Source organism: Rattus rattus, chromosome 6 (assembly GCF_011064425.1).
Source record: "Rattus rattus isolate New Zealand chromosome 6, Rrattus_CSIRO_v1, whole genome shotgun sequence".
Lineage (NCBI taxonomy): Eukaryota > Metazoa > Chordata > Mammalia > Rodentia > Muridae > Rattus > Rattus rattus.
The window spans coordinates 84737683-84758099 of NC_046159.1; the positions used below are offsets into that span (position 1 = coordinate 84737683).

General features: G+C 41.2%; 1 long non-coding RNA gene across 1 annotated transcript; it reads left to right on the forward strand.

Moving 5' to 3' along the window:
• The first annotated feature begins 3551 nt into the window (after positions 1-3551).
• Positions 3552-20195, forward strand: LOC116903749. Its single transcript, XR_004388293.1, has 2 exons — positions 3552-3957; positions 20046-20195. It is a non-coding gene; the product is annotated as an uncharacterized LOC116903749 (long non-coding RNA).
• The last annotated feature ends 222 nt before the right edge of the window (positions 20196-20417 follow it).

A 20417-nucleotide genomic window follows, 5' to 3' on the forward strand; every position in this document is an offset into this window, starting at 1 on the left:
AGGATAGAAGGGAGAGGGGGCAACATTATCATTAGACTGTTTTCTGCTGATTAGGGGTGCTGAGTTCCTTGGGGACAAGTTTGAGCTCTGCCTTCAATATGTCTAGTTTCTTCTTTTGTTGTTTCTTTTTTGCACATGACTACTTAAGAAACTCAGATCAACAGCAACCAACCAACAACCAACGACCAACAACCCACACTGCCCCTTAGGGCTCTAGCATTTATATACCCTCTGAAAAGTACTCAGAATTCCAAATGTCACACAGTCATAGAAACTATCTGCCGCTGGCAAAATCACACCCCTGCTAGAGCACGAGGCAAATCATAGTTGGCTGCTGTGGGCAGTCTGAATCAGCACCAGGTCCCCACATCTGGGATAAAAAAAAATTTTTATATCATTTCTCTGTGTGTGTTTTTTTAAATAAACCAAAATGCCAAAATCGTCACTGCAGATAGTGCTGCAGTAAAAACATGTACAACATGTAAAACATATCTTTGTGACATGTTGAATTGAGGCAGCTGAATCATGTAGTACTTCCTTTGAGGGACCTTCATGGTGACTTCTATAAAGGCTATCTATTAGGGCTTTTCTCTTTCCTTCCTTGATATCTTTCATTTTTATTTATTTTCTTAATGACTGCCATTCCATCAATGGTGAGATGGAATCGCAACATGGTTTTATTTTATATAGAAGTATGTTTTAATGAACAAACCTGTTATAAGCTTAGCAAACTACTTGGCAACTGATAGTTCCCTATAGCTAATAGATGCTGTGTTCCTGATTATAAAATCCCAGAGGACAGGGATCTGGGAGGTCATTCCCATATGCCTACAAAAGCTTTGTTTCTTATCTGACCAATATTCATCAAACTTCTTTTTGAACTCTGAAACAAAAAAGTTTGGTAGCTTTCTAATATTTCATGGTATTGTGTTCTGTTAGGGCAAATGCTTGCAAGTATGTAGGCTGTGTTACTTCTTAAATACTGGGAAGAGTGCTTTAAATTGTTGACTGCACATATATGGATTGGTATGCATGTATGTGATGTATATTCATATATATATGTATATATATGTACATGGATGCTTGAATATATATTTGTGTATGTGAGACCTTTCTAGAGTCCAACTTTAAAAAAGTGACTTAGTAATTAATCACAGAAATTAACCTCCAATATATAGTTGTAGGCAGCATTATGGGTTCCAAAATTTTTTCTGGGTCAGTCTGCATCTGTTTATCTGCTTCCTTTCAAACAGAATGTCACCAGAAATTGTGATTCACAATGGTGCTGCAGGTATCTAGCAGTCTGCATTTGCGTCAGCTAAAGAGAAAAGAACAGAACAACAGAAAACATGAACTTGTCAAGTGAATCAGATTTCTGACTGTGGGCTAGAGAGCACTTGATTAGAAGTGAGGAGGAAGGGAGTCCTAAGTTTCGGATGGTACTTTGGCTTCATTTTTCACATCTGTGAAGTGGTATGTCAGGCCAGGAGCGGAGAGATGAGAAGCAGAGTGGACAGAATCCCCGAGAAGTAAGGACTCTCTGATCCCAGACAGAAAAGTAGCTTCATCTTCCCGGTTAAGGAATACATTGGAATCCCTTATAAAATAGATGTTACTGGAAATACCCCTTTAAAAAAAGTTTTGTAAATCATGAAATTATCTTCCAGGACACTTCCAGTTTCAGAAATTGTTACTGATCTAAAATAAGGCAAATTTATGTATTTGACCAACTTTATAATATAAAGGTAGTTTAACAAACACTTGACTTCGAAGATTCTTAGTAAGTTTTCTTATCTTTTCTCTCATCTGCTAGATTGTAATGAAAGCATGTTTGTTTTCCCTCTAACTCTGGCTTCTTTGACCTAATGAAATCCAGAAATATCTCCTTTCCTTTCCCCAAATCTCTCTACATGATTTGTATAGGTGGAAGAGACAGGAAATCTTTTTGCTTAAATTTCTCACTTTGAACATACAATGTGTTCTTGTGATGGGGACACTTTTGTGAGGACAGAATAATGGTGCTCAATTCCAACTCTGGTTGTTTGTAAGTTTGTTTCTCACCTTCCTGCTGTTCCCATTTCCTTGTTGTAAAGGGGCAACAATATCAGCCCCACAGACTGTTGTGTGAGCAGAGAACTGTTAGCACCATGTTCAGACCAGAGGCAGTTTCCTATACTAGGCACAGTGCTCCCTATCGGTATGATTACTACACGTCTGATTTTGGTCAGCAGATCATCACTCAAGGCACACATACATGCAAACAGAAATACCATAGTTGAGGACCACACATCTGTCTCTTAGCCCCTAAGCAAGTTGGCAAAATATTGTCCTGTTTGGCATATCATTTCCCAAGTCACTGTTATCAGGTGGGTAAATTTGAATAACTAATTGTATTATTCAGGTAAATGGCCTCTACACTAATAATATAGCAGCTGTTTAATGTTATCTTTGTCTAGTAATAATGCTTTAACTCAGTGGAAATGTACTTTCTGAACACCTTCAAGGATGGACTATTAGAATGACTTTTGATTCTGTGACAAGTGAGGGGGACTTTTTCTTTTCTGATCCATCTAGGTATCTTTGCTAGGATATATGACCAATTACTGAGAAATGATTGCTAATTACCAAATGGATAAGCAAGTAAAAGGTATATGCCCTTGTTTTATTCCTTTGCCAAATCACATGAATGGAACTTTACTTGACCAATGAAAAGTTGTTCTTGTCTTTAAGTTGATCCCTAACCATAAATGCTTTCCTCCTTCCAACCTGGTCCCTGTTCTGATGGGCAATTATGTTACTGACATTGTGCATGACCAAGGGGACCATCTAGCAGGGTGGTGCAGCTGTGTGGAGCTGACAGACTGCCAAAGTCAACAGCTGCGTAGCCAGCGCCCAGCAGAGCCGCCTAGGAGGCTTGTGGCATTATTTGAAGAAACTCTTTTGTTGTAATATCTGAATATCTGTGTTTTTGAGAGAGGGAGGGGGAGAGGAAGGGGAGGTGGAGAGGAGAGGGGGAAGAGGAGAGGAGAGAGAGAGAGAGAGAGAGAGAGAGAGAGAGAGAGAGAGAGAGAGAATGAGAACATGAATCAATCCTATTAGTAAGAAAACACACAAGGGCTTTGTGCTGGGAAGCTCCAGACTTCCCTTCCTTGGGGCGAGGAGCCCTGTTCTTTATGCAGTGCGGGCAGCCATCATAGCAGGGCATAGGGCTGGGTGGCCAAGGGCTGCCTGCGGGGGCAGGTGTGGAACTCCTGCCCTGCTGACAGTGTTGAAGCCTCCTTCAGCACTCGGGGTGCCAGCCCTGTCACTAGCCCCACGCTGACAAAAGACTTTTCTCACTTGTCAGTTCTTGCTTATCAGCAGGGCTTGCTGGTAAGTGAGGGGCACTAAGGCGGGGCAGGCAGGGTGCAGGGCGGAGCCAGGCAGGGGTCTGAGCGCCCCGCGGTTGATCCGGTAGTTCTGGCTCATCCTACCCCACCCAACTTCCCACTTTCTCCCTCTCTCTTTACTACCCAGTTCTCCTTTTGCCTCGAAATCCTCCAGGGACCGCCGGTAGCTTCCGTGGCTTTGTTTAAAGGAAAAAAGAACAAGAACAGACTCGGGTCCTACGCACAGTCCTTATCCCGGTCCCTGGCAGTAGTGAGCATCATGGCTGGTTTCCGCAGCTGCCTCCAGCGCGCACCTGGGGCCGGAGTCCCCTGTGATCCTAGCAGGCTCTGAGCCATCTCTAGGGACGCTTGCAGGGGAAGTGACAAAGTGACTGAAAGACTCACTGGGCTGGACTCAGCAAAGAGAGGTGGCTGGGCAGGGACTACACAAACTCTCTCCACCTCACCCCCAGTGAGAACCTGCAGCTATGGAGTCTCCAACAAAGGAAATTGAAGAATTCGAGAGCAACTCTCTGAAACACCTGCAACCCGAGCAGATCGAAAAAATCTGGCTTCGGCTCCGCGGGCTGTAAGTACACCTCCCTACTCCCTGACTCCCTCGCCCTCTTTCCCTCTCTCGTCCCTATTTGACTGCCCATCCACAGTCACCATTACTTACTCCTCCTCGCTGCAAGCCCTTTGAACTTAGCCATAGAAGTTCCACAACTGTCTCTGTAAACTACAGTCAAGGCACAGTGTCCTGTTCAGTGTCCCTGCCTTCTAACGCAGAAAGGGCAGCTTTTCTGTCCTGATGCTCTGTTCTTCCCAAGTCTTGTTTCCTTTGAGAAGGGGCTGGGCACACACACCCTCAAGAGTACACGCTTGCGATACAAGTAGCAAGTAGGTGTTTCCAGACCATTTGCCTAGGCAGAAAAGTTTGGCGAGAGACTTTTCATTAGAATTTTTCTTTGTAAACTGTCTGCAAACATGTTGGTGGATCATCCGGTGACTTCGTAACTGTTCTGATTCAATAGACACTTTAGCTGATAGTTTTCTTTGCCTACTCCCTAGCTCATTCCAGGTTCTGATAGTTTCTTATGTATCTTTCTGAAAAATTATGTTCAGAGAAGGGTGGGCTGTTTTGGAGAAAGTGCACATCAGATACACGTGGGAACAGCACAAAAAATATATATTTATTCTTAATCCAGCGGCCAGAATTCTCCTAGGGGGACGATACTGAGGGAGCTCTGAACTTGAGTCACTTCACTGCGTTCTTCCTGGTTTAGTTGCTGAGGAACTGAGGGGACATCAGAGTAGATTTTCCTTTATTAAACATTCATAACCAGTGATTCCTCCTCAGCTGAAACACAGCTCCCATTGATGCTGTTCACAGCAGATAGGTGATCCTCGTGTCAGATATTCAACGTCAGTGAGCTACTGTAACTTAAAAAAAACCTTTCACAGTTTTTATGAACTTACAGGAGGCAGTGAGAGAAAATAGGTCCTTGCTGTGTGTCTGCCATCCTTGCTTTTGAAAGCATGCATACATATTCAAGCATGCAAAACAAAACAAATCAAGAAGGCACTGATCTGACTAAATCTTAGGAGAGACTACATCCGGGCAGGATATTCAGAATTCCTAAAGGAAGATGATAAAGTTGTGCTCATTTCTTTAAAGGGTCCCTATTCAGGGGTATAAAAATGATTATAAAAATCATTTCACCTAGAATGGCAGCAAATCTGTTGCCATTGACCCTGTAGGACACCATAGCAAGGAATTTGCTCTTTTGACTTGTGTAGCTGACGTAGGTGGAAACTGTAAACTTACTCGGAAAGCTGGTCCCTGGCTGGCAGGCTCTTTTGACGGCTAATATGGCTTATGTGGAAGCTCTTTTCAGAGATGTGTTTACAGGAAGCTCCTGTTCAGTGTCCTGAGTGATAAGCTTGTCATACTGTGCCACACACCGAATGTTTGTTATGTCCACAAAACCCGAGGCTGAGGCGTGCACAGTGAAAGCAGAGTTAGGCTGGTGTTCTTGCTTTTCCAACCAGAGGGACTCCTGGTCTCCGGAACTGCTTCTCTAGATGTTTTATGAGCTAAAGTCATTGCACAAAGCTATTGAGGCTAGAACAGCTTTTGGCTAGACCAGCGTAGCTCAGGTGGGAACTCATGTGAGAAGCATTTAGCTTTACACCACACCGGCTTGGAGCTTTCTCAGTTTCCTATCTGAGAGCTTTCACTCCTCAACGTGTGGCCGAGTGATGTGTGATGTAGCCACAGTTGGATCTTCTAGTCTTTCACATCTTACCAGACCTCGGGGTGCCTTCGAATGTGTCAATTGGTTCTTCACCCAGTGGGCCTTTTCTAACTCCTCTTCCCAAGGAGTCCTTCTGAACCCTAGTTCCACTTCACAATTTAAAAAGTATTTATTACTGTAATGTACTTTTTTTTTTACCACTGTGCTGAGTCTACTACCATTTATTCTACCATGTGTATTTAGTTATTTATGGAGCTATTTATTTATTTATTTAAACACAGCAGCAGTTCTAACACTCTGGCAACAAAAGCATATGTATTTCTACAACTCAGGATAATATCTTAAATTCTACACCATGGAAATCCCCAGGATACTTTGTGTATGTGTGTGTATGTGTGTGTGTGTGTGTGTGTATTTGACCACACAACAAACTGTCAACAAGAGAAAGGAGGCTGCTTTTTTCAACATTTAAAAAGAGGCAGCAGTGGCCATAGTTGGATTTTCACACCAAGGCATTACCGTGACACTCTTACAGATAGGCCATTACCATGACACTCTTACAGATAGGCCATTACCGTGACACTCTTACAGGTAGGCCTTTATGATGGAACACAGGTGTTCAGAGATTTCATTAGACCCATCTGAGGGCTATGTGAGTTCTGGATTATCTAGTACTCTCTCGTCTCCATGATACTTTCTTCCCTATCTGATTTATGCGTGAGATTTTTATCCCTTTCATAGGGATATAAAACCCACAAGGATGGATAATTTGTGTGACTTTTCCTTGTTGTACCTCCAGTAAATATAGACTTGTTCAATCAATAGATGTTGAAAAGCAGAACAGACTGCAATGTGAACTTTTTCACATACAAAATGAAGGCAAAAAATTACTTGACCCAGTCTTCAACATTGCCTCTTTTAGCCTAGTTGCGAACAGGTTTAATGGGCATCATTGTCTAAACTTGGGTCAGGATTTTACAAGATGTGCAAAGCTGTGATTCAGGGATGAATACCATGCTCGTTTTCTCTCTTTCTGCCCCTCATACCACCCTCTTCATTACTGCTGAGGAAGTGGTCTGTACCAACAGCAAAAGGGTGCTGAGTCTACTATCTGCAAAGAAGCCACCATGCAGGAAATCCAGGGGATGATCCACTCTCCACTTCAACCCCATCAGCTCCTCTGTTACTTCTCCCTTATTCCCATCTGAATAGTGTTTATTCATTTGACATGTTTATTGTCTACCTCTCAATCTAGAATCTAAGTTCTATGAAGGATGTTTTTCCTTTGGCCCATTTTGTTGGCTGGCTTGTCCTGGTACATGGTAAATTATCCAAACTTTTATGAAACCTAGAATAATTTCGCATGTTTCTCAAGGAGAGAATTAGATATAATGTTATGATATTGTCAATAAACGACCAGTTTATGGGATATTAGAAACTGTTTTAACAACATTTGCCCTAGCTATGATTACAGAAATGGAAGCATCTACTGCTATGGTTGACTCTGTTCTTACAGTGAAGGGATGCCGGCAAATGCAGAGAGCTCCGCAGTGAGTCGAGTTCCTTAGCCTCCTTCTGCAACCCTACCACCCCTTACACAGAAGGTCACAGTCTTCTAAGCCAGAAGGAACAAATGCTGCCACCTGAGCCCTCATAAGTCAGTCTGTCTGCTGGTTAGCGTCCGTCTAGTCACCTGAGAGCAGCCTCAGTTTCACTTTTCCATAATCTTTGCTTGTACCCAAGGGCTGTTGGTGCCTTTACTTCCTCCGTAGGAGTGGATGTGGAATTTTAACATGCCACTCCAAGTCACCTTGTTGATAAAGGCTCTGCTATTGGGAAGTGTAGGATATCTTTATGCCATGCTGATAGGAGAGACCTTGTGGCTGCTTGAGTTTGAGCAAGTGACTCAGTGACCAGTGGCTTGGGTTCTGACCAACAGTTTTTTCTGCTGCCAAATTGCCACACAATGACAAGAAGGTGTCCCTGTGCTGCACTTTGTTTTTACTGAGCACAACAGGACACATTTCACTTACTCCTTGGCACTTGCTGTCATAATTACAATGTTTAAACCTCTCTTTCATTCATCTTGCCCAACTATGAGGCAGTATCATAAATTTTATGGTTATACAATGAATATATATATATATTGGAAAATATTGTTTTTGCCTTTCCAGCACAGTTTTCCACTGTCTTCCTGTGGTAAGAGGTATAGTTTTCTACTCTGCCTCCTGAAATCCATCACAGGGTCAGGCTTCTTTATTATGAGTTGTGAATCCTAGGATCTTATGTCCCTAGGGTCAGTGAGTCTCAATAAGCATGGATCTTAAACAAGGACATGAAGTCCCTTGCTGACATTCTGTATTGGCCCTGGGAGATTGATAACTGTCCCCTTCTGAACTTTCCTGGTGGCTGCCATGATTCATTTCCTGTGATCTTAGTGAGAAGAATTTTCTTCTGCTAGAAAACAATAAGCCAACCTTCAGAGAGAAGCAGGAATGGAAAGGTAGGGTGGGGACCCCTGCCTCTGTTACCATAGCTGACCTGGCTGCATGGAACAGTTAAGTTCTGCTCTGCTTAGGTTGTTTTGATTTTGCTTTTTCTAGAAACACTGAAGTCTAAGAAAGTCTAAAAAGTCTAAAATAAATCTAAAGAAGAATTTCACTGATACCTCCCAGATACTTAGTAAAAGAGGAGCAAGCTCTGCGCAGAGATGACTATGCATTTCCATTTGCACATTGGCCAAAGCACATTTTCTTTATACTCATTTGAATTTTAAACAGTGTAATTAGTGTTTAGGTAACAAGAAGCTGCCAAGCTAACATTTATTAAGTATCTGTGATGTGCTAGTCCTATTGCCATCCTCTGGTATGCAAAAGTGGATAAGATTCCTATCTGACCTTAACAGGTCATGGAGTCACAGGCACCAATACCCAGAGTGATAAATGTGTCTAGAGCGGGATGCAAGGAGGGGAGCTCTGCCCTGGCAGGCCAGGCAAGGGCTTTAGGATTGGGAAGACCTTTAAAACCACAAGGAAAACTCCTTTCACTAATGCCAGCCTTTGGACAATGATACAGGAAAAACTTTTTTTGCAAAATGTGCAGCAAAGAAGCCATTGATTCAGTCTGCAATAGGATTGCCCTGAGTTTTGAATCGTTTCCATGGGCTTCTGGCAAAGCAAACATATTAGAGATGTAGTGTGAAACCTAGTGAGATTCTATTTGCTTATCTTCTATTGATAAACCTCAAACAACTGGTCACTGCTGTATCTCTTCGGTGTCATTAACATGGAGCTAGTGGACAGAAAGCTCCTAGGTCACTGTAGAAGAGAACATAGTTAACTTCTACACATTGATACTTAAAAGTCTTATTATTTCCTTTAAAAGGTGGGTTGTATCCACTAGTGGCTCATGGCATTGTGAGGGATAAAGAGAGTTCAAGAATGCAGTGCTTCTTGGGCACATCTAGGAGTAAAAGATAGTGCTAAAGAAGAAGGCATGGAGTAGGAAGCAATATGGAATTAAAAATTACATTATATTAAACACAGTTATAGTTTAAAGAAATGATATTTAACATGTACAACCTAATAAGAAGTTATACTATTACCCCTTTCACACCATATAGAGAAATCCTTTTTGTCTGTTGGAGTTTACATTTTATCTTCTTGTTATAAGGAAGTGTTGATGCATTTGAAGCTTCAGAGTAAGAAAAAGAGACCTGAATTTCAGGTTGAGACTCTGGGTGAAGTATAGGACGGAGCTTAGAGATGAGACTGGATGTCAGGAGAGCAGCTGGGATCAATGCCTGCACTGAGGTATATGTTGGCAATGAGAAATGACAGAACTTAGATTTAGAGCAGGGATAGAGAAAGAGAAATTATCTCTTGAGCCTGTTCTGGCTTGGGTATGTTAGGGAATTTTGCACCAATGCCTTGGAGTACACTCAGATAAGAATGCTTACTTTGAGAGTGGATATGTTGACCTGGTGACCTCTGAAATGTCCCAGTAGCTATTGGAGATCACAACAAGGAACATATATGGAGGGAACTGTGGCTTATAGCTGTGCTTTTGAATGTCTTGGATCTTAGTCGAAATAATTCAAGTAAGTCACCTAGGAAAGAGAACAATGACCCAACTGTCATCAGAGAAACTATTCTAGAATTATTTGAAAATTTGTTGTTGTTTCCAGACAGTTATTTCAGTGTATGAGTGGGTCTCCCAAGTATCCTACTTAACTGAAAATATTAGGTATGTACCTGATCAGCACATTTTTACTGAGTGTGTCCTCCACATCAGTTTACGAAGGTAACCTGAGGATATCAGAAGGAAAACTTTGCCCTCATAAAACTTAAGTGACTGGTTAGGGTGACCAGAAGGAATTAAAGATTAAAGGTCCCAAATAGCCTAGGCTGGTCTGGAACTTGATATGTAACTGAAACTGGCTTTGAACTCCTGATCCTTCTCTTTCAGCCTTTAAAGTGCTGGGATTGTAGGTTTGAGATACCTTGCCTAAGTCCCAGACATCTCTTATATATGCAAAATGCTGAGAACAACAGCACTAAAAGAGAAGGCAATAGCTATATGGAAAGTAAATGGCATTGATACTAAAGCCAGGTTCAGAACAGCTCTTCTCTTGCTAATTGAGCAAGAGCTTGAAAAAGAAGTCGTCCTGTATATCAGAGGAGAAAATAGTGTGTATCAAGTGTGAGGTTAGAGCCTCACATGTAGAGTGCACTTTTTCACTTGCATACTAATACTATTTAATAGTACACCATTGCTTCTCACCAGAAGTTGTTTGTGCTGACTTATTAGCTAATTATAGCTCAATATTTGGCAGCCGTGTGCATATTATTTTGCCCAAGACTTGCACATGACGCTTTCCATTGGGAAGCAGCCCTAAGTAGAGAGTTTTCTGTATGCTAGTTCTAGTTTGCTATCTTGATATTTTGTGATTTGGTGTGTGTGAGAGAGCACAGAAAAAAATGTTTCCCTTGGTTTCTCTATACGGAAGGAGAAGGAATCTAAGACTTTTGAGAACTGACTAAGGTAGATCACGGATTAACCTGAGGCATGTAAAATGCTGAAGGAGGCCACCAGCATTTGACATTTGTTATGAACAGTGAATTCTGTGGCAAAAAGAACACTATTCATGGAGAAAGAATAGTAAATCTATGTAAGGAATTAACATTCTTCAGGCTTTTATTGAAGAGTGTTCTTTATTTAAAGTCTTCTTGACAGTTGTTATTAAACAACACTAATGAACCTTAATGAGCACGATGTGAAGTTTTTCTATGTCATAAAATTATGACAAAGCTTGAGAGTAATTCAACCAAGACATGAAGCTGAAAGTCGTAGATAATGGCTTTCATTCATCTATCTGCAGAGAACTCAGTGATCACTCATTCCCTTAGAAAACATTTCTTCATCACTGAGTGTGTGTCTGTATGCCTGACTGTGTGCCTGGCAACACAGATCTACTAGGAAATGATACAAAGGCTTTTTCCCTGAGTGGGTGTAAAGTGTAGAGGTAGAGAGAAATGTTAGCAAGATTTCCTGAAATAGCTGTTTACACTGGTGAGTGTTACAAAGAAAGAAAGGTTGTTATGAAAATAGTTAAGATGATCCAAACCAGGCTCAAGAATCAGAGAAGACTTCTAAGAAGAGCTAAAATTCAATCTGAGATACAAAGAAGTAGACATTAATTGAGTAAAAGTGTCAGGAAAGAGTGTATGAAGCCCAGTTTCTCAGAAACCGACACTTCCGAGAAAAGGAAATATGAGGCAAGGTGCTACAGCACGGAGCCCTAGAAGACTGTGGGAACCCACACACCAGAAGGGCCAGCTTGAGCATCATCTTCAGCATTAGCATAAAGAGTTCTTCTCTGTACAGATAGATCTGAGGACTTTGGGGGTATTCTGCCCCAGAAGACTTGGATGTGGGGGTAAGAACAAAACCAAATTTTTATTTTGATCTGCAGGTGTTTTTAACTAAAGAATCTCTGAGAATCTTCTCAAGTTTGCAGGTTGAATAGGGACCCATGTGATGAGGTCACTTTTGGATGTACTAAATATGAGGCAATTCAAGGACAACACTGGGGGAACTCTAATGGGAGCATAAAGAGTTGATAAATGGGTCTGCAGATTAAAAGAAAGAGCTAGATTGATTATACAGTGCACAACCCAACAAGGTGAGAAGAATTGTGTGACTGAATGATGCTTGATAAATATTTCTATAGCTGTCACAAAGAGAATACACTGAAAATCAATGGCTTAGCTAATCTAACATAGGAGACAGGAAATCAGGGATTGTATAATTTCTCATCGGCATTTTCTGGTTCAAAATGCTGTGAAAACCCAGGCAATAACCACAACATGTACCCTTGTTTGAAACTCTTGTATTGACTATTTTGTGTAATGCCCATTCAAACATAGCTTTGGAATGGAGACAGACAGTCTTGGCGGAAGGCAGGGTTCTTTCTAGTATTTTAAAGGCAGAAGGGTACTTTTCCTTAGCAAGTGAAAGCATGAGACTCTAATCAGGGACCCTCTGAGAGGTACAGGACAAGACCCAAGCAACTGAGACCTGAAAAATCAGAGCCTAGCACACTATGAAGAACCTAGTAGTTTATAAGCCCACTGGACTCTGGGTAATCTAATTTATCCAGATTCCAAAAAATCCAATCTCTAAAAAACTGGGACACTTTCTATATTCTGAAGAAATGTTTAGCTAATACAGATGTAAAGGATTAACATTTGAAATCTACTACTTTCAGATGTCTTAGAGGGCTTCCAATTCAGATTATTATCCCAATGCCTTTGTTCTCTACTTTTCTGACTCTTTTTTTTGTTGCTATTTTTTGTTTGTTTATATAAAGAAATAACCAAAAGTTGACTGTGATTTTCTACAGACCATTTTGTCAGGCTTTATACTTTTTAGAGCAGATTGATATGTATTTTCTGAGTGGATTCTGCTACTGTAGGTAGTTTGTAATTATCAGTCCCATCCTCCATTCTCACTTTTCTATGTACTTAGTATTCCCAGAAATAATGACTTTTTTGTCTGACTGATTTTACATTTGAATCTGACCAGCTTTCCCACACCAAATATGGATTCATCTTGAGTTATGGCTCAGTAATTCAGCACTTTTACGTGAGAATTGATCTATGAGCAATCCCCCCACGTCTGTCTCTAAAGGTCTGGATGATGTCATGCATCTCATTCCATCTCTGACTCTGTCACAAGGAAGAGTCTGAAGGCTTCTGCAATGCCTTTAGCTTAAGCTCAATGAAATCGCTTTTATTCAGTAATGGATACAGTCCTGAATGATTGTTATCCTGACTGCTTCCTATAAGGAATTCAGTACACTCCCATTACTGGGGTCTTGTATACTCAGTTTGAAATACAAAAATCATTTATCAGATATTGGTTATCATAATAATGAATTGTTAGGTCTATCAACCCATCTGTTAAACCACTGTAAGGAATGAGCTGTTTTCACACTACCCCTTGGCACAGTTTCAGTAAAGTCAGAACCAAAGATGCCTGGTCCCAGGCCTTTCCTGATTTTGCTTAGTAGAAGACCTAGGATGAGTCCAAGTCATCCATCTGCTAGTTCCCTATGTTTTAGACAATCATTTCATCTGGACATGTTTAAAAGTGAAATTTACAGAATTATGTCCAGAGGGATACAAATATCTTAGAGGAAGTTGGAAGACCTTCTGCTTCCAAGAAACTATGGGATTGACTGGAATTTACTCAGAAGTGGATATGAACCAAGAACAGGTTTTAATAAAGGCTGTAAGGAAGGGTAAGGAGATAGGTGAACCATCGGTTGGCAAGAAAATCTTAGGGAAATTAGTCTGTGACTAAAGTCAGAATACATAGCTTTTATTGTGACAAATCTACTTGAAAGAAAAACGAAGTAGAAGTTGGAAGCACAAGCTCCCGAAGATTCAGTAAAACCACGCCCTCCCTAACATTGGTGCAGCAGTGAAGACTGAGACTGTCTTAGTGCTTTGGATCAACCTCCACTTTGTCTGTGCCCTGAGAGATATTGAACAGATTTTTTTTAACCTTTCCCACTGCTAGTTATTTAGTTAGGAACCAGGCTCTCAGGGAAGAGGTCACAGAAATATCTCTATTTCCTTTCTCACAACTGTGCTGCACATACCACACAGCACAGTAAATATATGATAAATATGTGAATCATTTATGAAAAGTATACTACCAGATTTCTACAAGTGTGACATTTACTTTCTATTTCCTCATTTAAAATCCCTTCCATTCTCATCCTTGGTACTACCCATTAGCTCCCTGTCCAGATTTAACCACTGGGATTTTAGCTATAGTTTTTAGCTTGCTCTGTTTGAAAAGCCTTGCTCCCAAACAAGGGAAGATCTTAGCTCTCTATGAGAGCAGGTCTCATCTGGGGACTCCTCATAATCCAAGAGCTAGAGTTTTTGACCCAGTATTAGGAGAAAAGCAAGCGTGAATAATAGAGTTGGATTTCTGTGTCTGGCCAGCTGTCTGCAGACAGAAGAGGGTCTGTTGGGGGGAAACAGCAACGAGTTCAGCTTATGTGAAGAGTAAGAGATATAATAGGGCCATAGTAGAGTCACTGTGTAAATTGGTGGTCACACATAGGCTTCCTGGGTGGCTGTTTAATTTGGAATATATGCATTTCTCCTTAAAGGTTATTTGTTATATATTATATGGCCAGTACTAGCCAGAGGACCTGCTCCCATCATTAATAGGAACTGATAGATTTTATTATCTACAGTCCTGTTTAAGCCTTCTATTCATCTCTATAACCATCCCAACCTCAAGCCACAAAGGCAAAGGCTTCTTTCATTTGAATTTGATCACATTTGACTAATCATGTTAGAAATACACACACACACACACACACACACACACACAGAGAGAGAGAGAGAGAGAGAGAAAGAGAGAGAGAGAGAGAGAGAGAGATCTGTCCTGAGTAGAGCACCTTTTTCTTTGTTTAATTGAGCTAAGATTATGAGTTCTAAGAACATTTTTTTCTTCTATAAAAAAATCACCAGAAAATATTTCTTAGAAAATAATAACGAGGAAACTCTTCAATAGAAATTGGGTTAATGCAAATCTATATCATTTCACTATTTATCATTTGTTTTGGCTTGGATCTTTAGGCATATGCAATTTTGTTTTATAGCTTATAAGCTAAAAAATAGTCGAGTAGGGCCTGGAAACATGGCTCAGTAACTGTCAAGCATGATGACTGGAGTTTGATCTCTGAGACCTATGTGGTAGGAGAAGAGAACTGATTTTATAACAGGTTTCCTCTGGTGAGGAACCTCATGTGTATACCTCATGTGTGCCATGCCTAGGGTAGAGGCCAAAAGAGGGTATTGGATCTCCAGGAACTAGAATTGGTCACATGTACTGTTACCTGGTATATATTTCCCCCCACACATATGAGTATATAAATAAAAGCAATAGGAATTAAAAGGAGGCATTTGTACCAGTAAAAGAAGAGATTCTCTTTGTTGTCTTCCCTCTCACCTCTTGGTACTTAAGGGAAGTGTGAGAATCATAATCCTCATGTGTTTTCATTGGCGTTTTGTTGTTCAAAATGCAGAAAGGCCAGAAGAAATCTGTATATGCAGTTGTAAAAACCTAGACTTTAATGAATGCATTATAAAAATGAATTGTTGAAAGAAAAAACTACACAAAGGTTCTCCATTATCAGAACCCCAGGGAGTGTTCATACAAGTGGTTTAAGAAACCAGTAGAAATGTCTGGTCATACCCATTTCCTTTCAGTCTGGACCAGGCATTCCAATGCAAAACAAAACCAGAGGATCAGATGACCAGTCTGGTCTTGGCTCATTTCACAGCCATTTGTAGCCTTCTGTCACAGTTCACTTTCCCTCAGTGATACACATGATCCAGCCTTGTGAGAACATGTAGTTAGTTATAAAGTACTTTGTTTTTCTCCAAGTCTGACTCGCCAAGGGCTGAGAAGTAAGCTCTTCAGATCTGTCTGTGCACAGTGCTGTGGTCTTCAAAGGTGAAGATGAAGACATGACCCTCTCCATTAGGAGTCACTCTCACAAGCAACACAGATGTGTGGCTACGCACTCAATTTCTCAGGCCCTAACATTACTGTAACCAAATGCGTGGTGCCTTGCTGTCAACCTCAAGTGGAAACCTGGACATTTCAGCTTTTTAAACTTAGCTTATTGTAATATTAGTTCTATTTACAACCCTCATAATTGAGGTACCCGTACAGCTTCTGCTCAGGTATGCACTTTAGAAGAGTAAAAGTTACTACCAGGCAGTCCATAATTTAATATCAATGAATAATGATTCTCACTTATCCAAGAAATTAGAAAAACATTCTTGAATCACATGCCTGACTTTGGCATACTTGATACTTACTTTTGATGAAAGCCGTGCCTATGGTTTTGGAAATCCCAGCTATTAAAATGCAAGCGAACAAAGTCATTTTAGAGTTCCTTGTCACAGCTCTTGTAGTGCCTTTTGGATGTTTGTCTCTACTGGGTTCCTGGGAAGGTCCGTTCTTACTGTGACCAGAAGGAACCCTAGGCTTGCTCAGTTTCGTCATCTACTTCCTTGACTGTGGCCAGGAGAGGGAAGATGAAGCACAGGGTCTAGAAGACCTTGCTATATGACACAACTATGAAGAACTGAGGAGCCTTCAGGATGACTGAGATCAGTGCTCTTTGATGGTGCTCTGGTCTCAGGATCCACTTCCATTCTGCTGAAAGCAGATGTACTCATGCCTTCAAGACGAAGTTTTGGGGCTCACTTCTGCTGTTTTGTACACTGGCATTTATGTACAACACACACACACACACACACACACACACACCATTTGATAATACAAGCTACAGTTACATTAAAATCTGACTTGAGCAAAAATGGAATTTTGATGGAGATCAGTGCTCTTTCAATTTGTGTGAGAGATAAAGGAGTATTTATGAGTCGGACATTCTTGTAGGGCCTGGTAACTGTACATTGCATGACAGCTTCCTAAGAGCACTTAAGGTTGCTGTGTGTGTAAGATGCTAAATTCAGTGCCTAGGGAATTGTTATATGAATTATATGAATGCTTGCTAAAACTATCTTTTCATATCAGAAGTTTCTAGTGTTGGGTTTTTGTTTGTTTGTTTTTTGTTGGTTTTCTATCTGAGCAGCAGCCTGACTTTGACATCACAGGGAGCTGCACAGCTCTGCTGGACCAGCCAGCACATTGCCAGAGCATGTGCAGGGTCCTTTCAGCACAGAGGAAAGCCAGGCAGGCTTTTAGTTCCAAGAGGGACTGAGGTTAATACCTGCTTTCTTTGGGGGCCTATAATTCCAAGATGAGAACTTAGTATTCATTCTTTCCATTCCAGAAAAGTAACTTTCAATGTTTTCTTAAAATTTTTAATCACTGAACCATTCTCCCCCAGAAGAAAATTTGAAGTTGCATTGTGTCAGAATTCTGTTATTGTTTTTTCAACATTTCTGCTATTATCGTAGCAGCTGACCCTTTCGTGAGCACTTACTGAATACACAGCTCTGTGCCACTTGCTTAATGGGACTTGTTACGTAGAGCTTTCTGTCACACAGCAAAATAAATATTATGAATATTACCTAGATTTTTCAGAGGTGAAAGAAACTGGTAGTTTGGAAGTGATATAAACTACTGTACACATTGAGTTAAAGAACAGATTTGAGCATAGAGAAATAGTCATAAGCATGAACTTTAATGCCCTTTAATAAAGGTAGTTTATGTGTAGGCATTCATGTATCTGTCTCTGCTGTGTGTGTGTGTGTGTGTGTGTGTGTGTGTGTGTGTGTGTGTCTGTGTGTGTGTTGCGAGGTGTGAACAGTAGAGCCTATTCCAGGGGACAGATTTTACATAACAACACCCTTGGGACTTTTATGACGTTGAGTTCTTCCCAGGCCTGGTCTCATAAAGATGGCCTGCTGCCTCTTGGGTTCTACATCTCCCAGGTTGCCTCAGTTTAGCTACATGCCAGAGCAAGAGGCTTCTGCCCTTGTCTCCCTTCTACATCAGCTCAGTCTAGCTACATGTATTGTAAGATTCTGCTATATTGCTTTAACTTTCCATAACTCACGTGTTTAAACTCAGTAAACTGAAACAATAGCATTCTTACAAGCCATGAGTCAGGGATGAATTCTGCTGAAGTTCTTCAGACACAAAAGGCCAGGAATAACCTGGGCTTCTTTTCCAGCTCATTTCCTGCATTTGAATGGAGTGTTTTACTGCCTTTGGGCTTGTTTTCTGTCAGCATCTAGACTTCCTGCTGGAATCTTTTCACTGCTTTGCATAATTCTTCTCAACACTCCTTGAGAGCTTCAGAATTTGATTTTCTGTATCAGCCTCTTTAAGCCTCTATCTCCTTAGAACTAGTTATTTAACCTGGTGGTTTAGTAACGTAATTACTTAACTATCTGCTTAATATTTTTGAACCTCACTTCAATGAAGTTTGGAGTAGGTTCAACCTCTCTGGGGTTTGTAGGTTATCTGAATAAGTTACTTGTAGTTCCAGGAATGGAATGGAAAAATGGGACTCACCAGTGGTGAGCTAGCTCCCCAAACCCCTTCCTTCTTTTCTATTTCATGTAGGAAACCACATATAGCAGCTATCCTTACTTTCCTAGTAAATCCCTCACTAAATAAATGTAAGGAGTAAAATTAAAGCATTTTTATTTCTTGCTAAGTGCCTTCAGTTTACTACAACACTGTGGACAACTGCCATGTTAGTCAAAGGAAGGACACTGGCAGACAGTGAACAGATTTGTACCATCAGTGTAGTGCATCAGGACCAATTGGAGTCTTAAGAAACTGTATTAGGGACATGGACCACCATGAAACACAGCTGAAGGCTTTTCAAACTTCAGAGGCCTTGTGTGGAGGTGATCCATCCACTGAGATCTGAGAGGATGTGCAGTACTCAGTGTCTGGGTACCGGCTGTGCTGTCAATACCTGAGTATTGGACGTGGAGTGGTTTTCATGGACTTGAGAGTTTTCTTGTACTTTAAATGCTTACTTCGAACATCATGACGTTATTTGTGTGGGATTCACCTTTATTTGAGGAAGTGTCTAAATCGATGAGACAAGAAAGGAAAACCTTACCACCAAAACCAATTCTCTGGACTTGAGGAGTGTTAGGAATGGGATAGTACTGAGTCTTCCTTTCCCCAGGTCTGACAAATGCAGAAGCCACATTTGGACATGTGTGGATGACAGCTGCAAGGGCTCCCTTTGTCTGGCCAGTAGACATTTGTAATCTGCTGACCCTGTGTCAGTTGATGTGTAAATCTTTGGGATAGATGCAGAGGTCCATGTGACAAGGTTTCTAATCTCTGGACTGAAGAATCTGCTCACTCTGTTGAGGTTCTTAGGAGCTGATACAAAACTGACATAGTCATGAATAACATTGAAATATTGGGTCAGCATATTTTTAAGGCCATTTTCCTCTATGATTTGGTAAAATAGCCAAGACAGGTGTCCCATCTCTATTTGATGGATCAGGAATCGCAAGACACATGAGGTTTATCCAAGGCTAACTGGCAAGGAAGTAGCAGAGATATATTGTACCTCGGCCTCTTCTGTTTCCCAGGATAGTCCTTAACCAAACTTTTAGTATTCAGAGACACTGCTTCTATCATCTGCTTCTAGACTTCCTCGCCATCTCCTTTCATCCTTCTTTGAAAATCTATTTCTGATCTCATGGTTTAGCTGTATAACATGTTTACATTTAGAAAAGGACCATATATGGCTCTTAGTCTTGGGGTGAGCCCCAGTAGTCCACATGCTCATTATGTTTGAGGTCTTGTGTGATTCTCAGCATGCAACCTAGATGTGTGTGTGCATGCCACTGCGTGCACACATACTTTACGCATGCATGTGCGCACACACACGTATTCCACTGAAGGACTTTTGCTGCTTTATGACGGGGTTGCTAACAATTATAAAAGCACAAATAACTAATAATCACTGGCCCTTAAGTGGACAACACAAAAGACCTTTTGTAAGCCTTTACACACTGTGTTCCAAACCTGTGGATCTTGTAAATGTAAAGGCTAAGGCTTGAGCCTGGTCTTGTTATCTTTAAGCTTGACCTTGGTCAGGGTCTCACACTGCCTTCAAAGGGAAGAAGGGAAACCCATAGCAGCAGAACCCTTGAACTCCTGGAAAGCTGCTTTTCACTGTGAAGGCGATGTGTGTTTCTGTCTGTCCCTAATAAGACAACAGTCACAGACTAGCAGCTGAACTGTGAAACCACAACACAGAAGGAAACTCTAGGATCGTTGACACACATTCCTGTCCCTGCTAAAGTAATCCCTTCCTCCACTGTCTGCCAAAGGATCTGTCTGACATGTGTTTATGCTTCTTTTCCCACAGGAGGAAATATAAGAAAACGTCCCAGAGGTAAGCACATCTTTCTGGGAGAGAAGAACCTTCTGGGCTATGGTTGGCTGAGCTGTGATTCAGCTCTTCCCAGCTTTGGCCTGTGGTACACTGGAATTGTAATAAACAGTCCTTGAGCTCTCAGTGCATTGCCTGCTTTGTCTCCCAATCGTTGCCGCTGCTATCAATTGAAATTGATCGTATGCTGTACAGTATGTCTCAATGGGTAGCCAGCTCATGAGAGTAGATCCTGCTGATCCTGTGTTATCAAGTGGTTTTTCCAAAACTTTGACCAAGAGGCGACTAGGCTGAGAGGGCAGTTGGGAGGTGATGCTTGTTGGGTGGGGAACACAGACACTTTAAATG